Genomic DNA, 6,502 nt, shown 5'->3' on the forward strand with positions numbered 1-6,502 from the left:
ATGTGCCTTCAACCTCTGCCAGATGGCTCCGCACACCCTCCACGCTGCTGCCACATCCCCATGATCCAGGGAAGCGTTAACACGTCTAGAAAGTTTCATAAAAAGCAAAGCCCCTGGCTTAGCCTCGAGACTTCAAGAGCACCCCATCTTCAGCAGGACACGCCCTTGCTTCCTAAACTTTAATGCTTAAGAACTCACTGTATAGTGGGTTTTAAGTGCACATTTATTTCTTGACTCCACTCCCGATAGCCAAGCTGTCCTCACCCAACTCAGGAGCTTCCTACCTCTGCCTGCCCTGCCCACCCCTCAGCCCGCCAACAATGGCCCTCAGTGTTAGGATTGCAGGCCAATTTGGTTTTTAATTCACACTCCATAACCTTTTTTCTCAAAGAACATTCTTGTTGCTCAACCTTTAAAATAGAACTTGAGAGCCTGGAGAGACTGCCCAGCAGTTAGAGCACTTGCTTGGAGCACCTACCACTGAAAACCCCCGGTAACTTCAGCTCCAGGAATTGGTCGCCCTCTTCTGGCCTCCACAGGCACCTGCACTTAGGTGCACACACCTAGTTATAGACACATAATTTCAAAAGAAAAAGAACTGATGAACTCCTCCCCACTGTGCTGAACTATTAACTGGCTTGTTCTTGTATAGGTCTTGTACAGGGAACCAAAGACAGTGTGAGTCGTAGGGTAAATGGTCTTGTCACACCCAGGCAATACTGTTTGATCAGCCCCCCCACACCCACCTCTGGCTCTTAGAATCACTCCTCCCTCCCTCTCTCCCCTCCTCCAATGCTTCTCTGACTCATCATACTCTTCATCACTACCTCTCTGGCCACCTGGCCTCCTCACTCATCCTCACACACAGCACTCGCCACAAACTCCGGACTTTTACACTCACTATTCCTTCTACCTGAAACTTCTTGGCTCTTCAGTCACTCCACTGTTTAGATGTTGCCTCTGCTCCTGTAATACCCATCATCATTACCGTATAGCCTCCTTTCAGGTTACTCTTTTTTATTTTTCTTCAACCTGACTACATGCTTAATACAACATGTAGAGCCTGATCCCACTTCTATAAGAAATAAGCTCCATGACAGGAACCACTTTGACATGTAGTAGGTGCTCAATAAATGTGTGTTAGATGAATAAATGGACACAAATCTATGTATACAAAATAACACAAAACTTAAGCAACTTCCTTAGAATAGCAGTTTTTCCACGCTTGGATGGAAGAAGGGAAGAGCCTAGCTCAAACTTCACTCATGACCTGGGCAAGGGTCAGACTTCCTAAGGAAGAGTCTACTAACAGTGTGCTTCCCCTTAGAAACACACCCAAAAATTGCATATTGACACCAACAGAGAACACAGATAGGTTAGTCAGTGACTGGAGAGATGTGGGAGGGGGAAGCAGGAGACTAAGAGTCTTGCCTGACGCCCCAGCTTTCAGAGTGTTTGTGAGTGTGGCTTCGTCTCTGTACAAGGAGTCACTAAATTGGGTAAGTTGCACCCTTGGCAGGAAACAATTCTGATGTCCTGTAGCCCGGCGGCCTCCAGGCCCAGACCCTCCTCGAAGCCTCGCCTTAGAATCATATCTAGTTCCCCACAAGAGACCACCACAGTAGAACGAAGACACAGAGCCAGGACAGTGGTTAAGTTCATGGATAGATGAGGGTGGCCCAGAGCCATGCTAATAAAAAAGACGATGGTTGTGGGATGTCTTCCTGTACGCTGTGAGTATGGGTTGCTCTCATCGGTTGGTAAAAAGCTGTTTTGGCCAACAGCCAGGAAGTATAAGGTTAGGGACTCCATCACTACTGCATCTTCTCCTCCACCATGTCACCATACTGTACTCTGCTTATTTAAATTTAACTTATCTTTAAGAACAACAGGCTGGCTCTGGTGGCGCAGGCCAGAAGGATTTGCTGAAGGAGGCAGAGGCAGGAGGATCTGGAGTTCGAGGTCAGCTTGGGCTACACATTTGCGGGGCAGTGGTGGCACACACCTTTAATCCCAGCACTTGGGAGGCAGAACCAGGAGGATCTCTGTGAGTTCGAGGCAGCCTGGGCTACAGAGTGAGTTCCAGGGAAGGTGCAAAGCTACACAAAGAAACCCTGTCTCAAAAAACAAATAAATAGAGGTTAGGGATTTAGCTCAGTGGTAGAGCACTTGCCTAGCAAGCGCAAGGCCCTGGGTTCAGTCCTCAGCTCCAAAAATAAATAAATAAAAAAATAAAAACAAACAAACAAACACATAAACACATACATACATACATACATACATACATACATACATACATACATAAATGGAAATGATGACCCTTGGTTAGGGGGACTGGGCTCACTCTTGGCTAAATGATTCCAGAAGCCTTCTATATGACACTGTTATAGTGTGCAACTTTTAAAGTTATACTATGTTTTATTTTGTGATATTAACCTGGTATCTTCAGGGATAAGCAAGAAAGGATAGGTTATGGTTTAACAGTGATGTGTTTGTGTCAAGTTGACAAGTGGTCAGTTGTACTGTTTAGTTTTTGCCAACCTGATGTGAACTAGAATCACCCGAGAAGACAGACTCTCAACTGAGGAATTGTCTCTATAAGAGTGTCCTGTGAACATTTCTGGAGAGCATTTTCTTGATTGATGGCTGATGTAGGAGGGCCCAGGCCACCGCAGTCAGCGTCACGCCTGCACAGGTGGTCCTGGGTTATATAAAGAAGCAAGTTGAGTAAGCCATGGAGAACAAGCTGGTCAGGAGCATTCTTCCTCCATGGCTTCTGCTTCAGTTCCTACCCTGAGCTGCCGCCTTGAAGGACTGGAAGCTGTAAACTCCCCCAAGTTGCTTTTGGTCAGTGTTTTATCACAGCAACAGAAACCAAACTAGGTGAGTGAGACAATAAATTTCTGTTATCTAAGTCACCCTCATCTGTGGAACTTTCATTGCAACTCAAGACACTTGGGTATCCATTCAGAAATATTTGATTCTGGGACGTGGAGATGGCAAAGAGGTTAACGGTGATGCTCTTCCAGAGGACCTAGCATCCATGTTGGGTGGCTCACAACCACTGTAATTCTAACTTCAGGGGTCTAACATCCTCCTCTTCTGGCTCTGCACTCATGTGCACATACTCATGTACAGACACATATTTAAAAATAGTAAAATAAATCATTTTAAATGAAATATTTGATCCATAAACAAATAAAAATAAACATAGTTCCCTTATTTTTCATACAAATGAGTATTCAACTCTCCATGCTCTAGCTGGAAAAATAGCCCAACTTGAACATTGCCTTAAGAAAAAAATTTCATTGATAGCTTTCCATTATATGAAGGTACCCCTGCAGTCTGTTATCCAGACTTCTACTGCTAAACATTTAGATTGCTTCCAAATTTTCATGATTGTAAATGATTCTATGATGAACGACTTTGTCATAAAAGAAATGCCACTTGCATACGCGAGAGTTGTTTGTTGGCTAAATTCCTAGAAATGGATTACTGAGTGAAAAGACACTCACATCTGTAATGCTGATGGACATCGGCAAATCACCCTTTCCAGTCCATGTGCCCGTTTTGACTCTATGCGGTATGCTTCCATTTTCCTGACTTTCACCTACAGCCCGGGTTAGCAAACGTGACATCTGCCAGACTGACATATGAAATGTCCCTTCTCTATCATGTTCTGTCTTGTCTCCTGTGTGGGGAGGTGAGCGTCCTCTTGTGTGTTCAGGGGCTTTTTATGCTTTCTCCCTGCAGGTCACATCTTTTTCTTTTGCCTGCCATTTTTCTTATTGCTTTTGCAGTACTGCGAGTCAAGTCCAGGACCTCGTGAATGCTAGCCAAGTACTCCACTGAGCTACAGCCTCACCTCTGGTATTGTTTCATAGAGGCTCCCTTGGGAGAGAAAAATCAAACCTTTATGAGTAAGAATGGCACACTTTCGGTTTGTGGTTTGAACTTGTTTATGGTGATCTTGTCATAATGAACGTTTTACTTTCATGCAGTTCATTTTCTCAAAGGTTGGTTTTAAGCCTTCTGGGTTCCCCATTACACTTAGCGTCCCTTCTCCATTCCAACACAAAAAGACATCTGTGCCTTCTTTTATTTCTCTTTATTTCATATATTTAAGGCTTTGATCCATCAAAAACTTATTTTGGTACGAAGTATGAGATATGCAGGCAACTTGAATTCCAGAAACTCACTCATATTGTCCCAGTACCATTAATGAAAAACCATCTCCTCTTCTCTGATTTGAAATGCACCTTCATCATACACCAGAACAACAGCAAATAGATTCTACCACATGACATAGTTGTGTCTGAGAATTTTATACTCCATTCCACTGAGCTGCATCTCATAAGCCAATGCTATACAAGTAAGTCATCATGGCTTTATAATAGGTTTATAATCTTTATTAGAGTGGAGGTCCCACATGCCACAGGACATATGTGGAAGTCAGTGGACAACTTGCATGAGTCCATTCTCTCCTTCCACCATATTGGTCCCTAGGAATAAACTCAGGACATCAGGTTTGGTGGCAAGAGCTACTACCTGCTTAGGCATCTTGCAGCCTCTATTATAGGTTTAATATCTGGGCTACTTCCCACTACTTTTTCATGGTTTTCATGTCTCTTCCTGTCCGTTTCTCCTTCACTTTAACGTGAGAGGCACTGTACTTGGTCTCAAAGATGCTCTGCAGTGTCTTCACTGAGATTACATTAAATTAGCATTGACATGAATGTCACATTGAATCTTTCTAGTCAAGCATGGAACCGGCTAAGGCTGCCCAGTGCTGTAGGTCTGGGTTTCCTGGTTGGATGTGGAAAGGACAATCTGGGTTTCCTGGTTGGATATGGAAAGGACAGTATCTCTATGCATGTCAGTCTATTACCCTCATTACCCTCACACCATCAAACACACAGAACATCCACACTTGATCTTCTAGCTCTCATGAATGTTTAAAAAATGTTCTAGAACATCCAAATTTCTTTTAAATTAAATATACTTTGTCTAAGTTCCTCCATTATATCTTCTCTAAAAGAATATTTATGTCTCCTTACTTATTTTTCATCAAACAAAATTGCTTCCTATATTGTTTAACATGATTTTTCAGATGACTCTTGAAAATTTTTAGATGTAACATCTGCAAATAATAATCATATTACCTCTATTTAATGTCTAATTTCCTTTCTCTAACTGAATTAGTAGCACATACAGCCTACTGTTAAGGGGCACTAATTGTTACTAGTCATCTTTTCCTTGCTTCTGTCTTCAGTGGAAACATATATTACATCTCCATTATGTTCATTGCTGGGCTTTAGGCTGAAATAAATGCATGAATAAAAGTGTTCACCTGTTGCTGGTTGACTCCATCTTCCATCAGTGAACATCAGCTTTTATCAAATGTTCTCTTAGTTCCTACGAAAAAGAAAAGAATTTTCTCCTCATAATAATAGGTGTCCTGCCGGGCGGTGGTGGCACACTCCTTTAATCCCAGCACTCGGGAGGCAGAGGCAGGCGGATCTCTGTGAGTTCGAGGCCAGCCTGGGCTACAGAGTGAGTTCCAGGAAAGGCGCAAAGCTACACAGAGAAACCCTGTCTCAAAAAACAAAAAACAAATAATAATAATAATAGGTGTCCTGATTGTGGGAAATCCTTGCAATCCCGCACTAAGCCCTAACTGTTAATGCTATGACTCTGTTAATGTGCTGCTAAAGTCTGGTTACTGATATTTGAAGCTGGACTTTGGGCTGGTCTTCAGAGCTGAGCTTTGGTCTATGGTTTCTAGTTGTAACCATTGTTGCATATAATTTTCAATGTCATTTCAGATTCATATCAAATAGTGTAGGCTCCTCTTCCCGTGCTAGTTTAGTCGCACTGAACTCATCTCTATTTCACATGAAAATTTCCCTCTTCTTTTAAGTTTTACTTTATGGGTTCCAGTGTTTCTGCCCATATGTATGTTAATGCATCACTTGCATGGTTTCTGCCTGAGAAGTCAGAAGTGGACACTGGATTCCCTGGAGTTACAGTCAGTTAGGAGCTGTCATATGAATGCAGACACTCAAACCTGGGTCCTCTGGAAGAGCAGACAGTGCTCTTAACCACTGAGTCATCTCTCCAGCCCTCCTCTTTAAAAAAAAAAAAAATTATTTTTTCTACCAGTGCTTTTAGTTAGGCATCAATAGGTTTCAATTGCCTCAGACAAAGATGAGTTTATTCTTTCAAAAAATGTTATAATAAATGCACATTACCATTATAATCATCAGGTGTCAAAATACCATAAATGAGGAAACAATCATAGAAATGCATAAACATCTCTATACAAAATTTTCAACAAATATTACTTCTAAAAAACAAAAAATAAGCAAACGGGGGCTAAATGTTAACAAAGAACTAGTTGAATAAATTATGGATGATTTCTACATAATAAAACACGATGCAGTATTGAAAAGGACTTGTTGGTATGAGGATATATACACTCCTCATTTTCTGAAGTGTTTAG

This window comes from Peromyscus eremicus, chromosome 8b (genome assembly GCF_949786415.1).
Source record: "Peromyscus eremicus chromosome 8b, PerEre_H2_v1, whole genome shotgun sequence".
In the NCBI taxonomy this organism is placed as follows: domain Eukaryota; kingdom Metazoa; phylum Chordata; class Mammalia; order Rodentia; family Cricetidae; genus Peromyscus; species Peromyscus eremicus.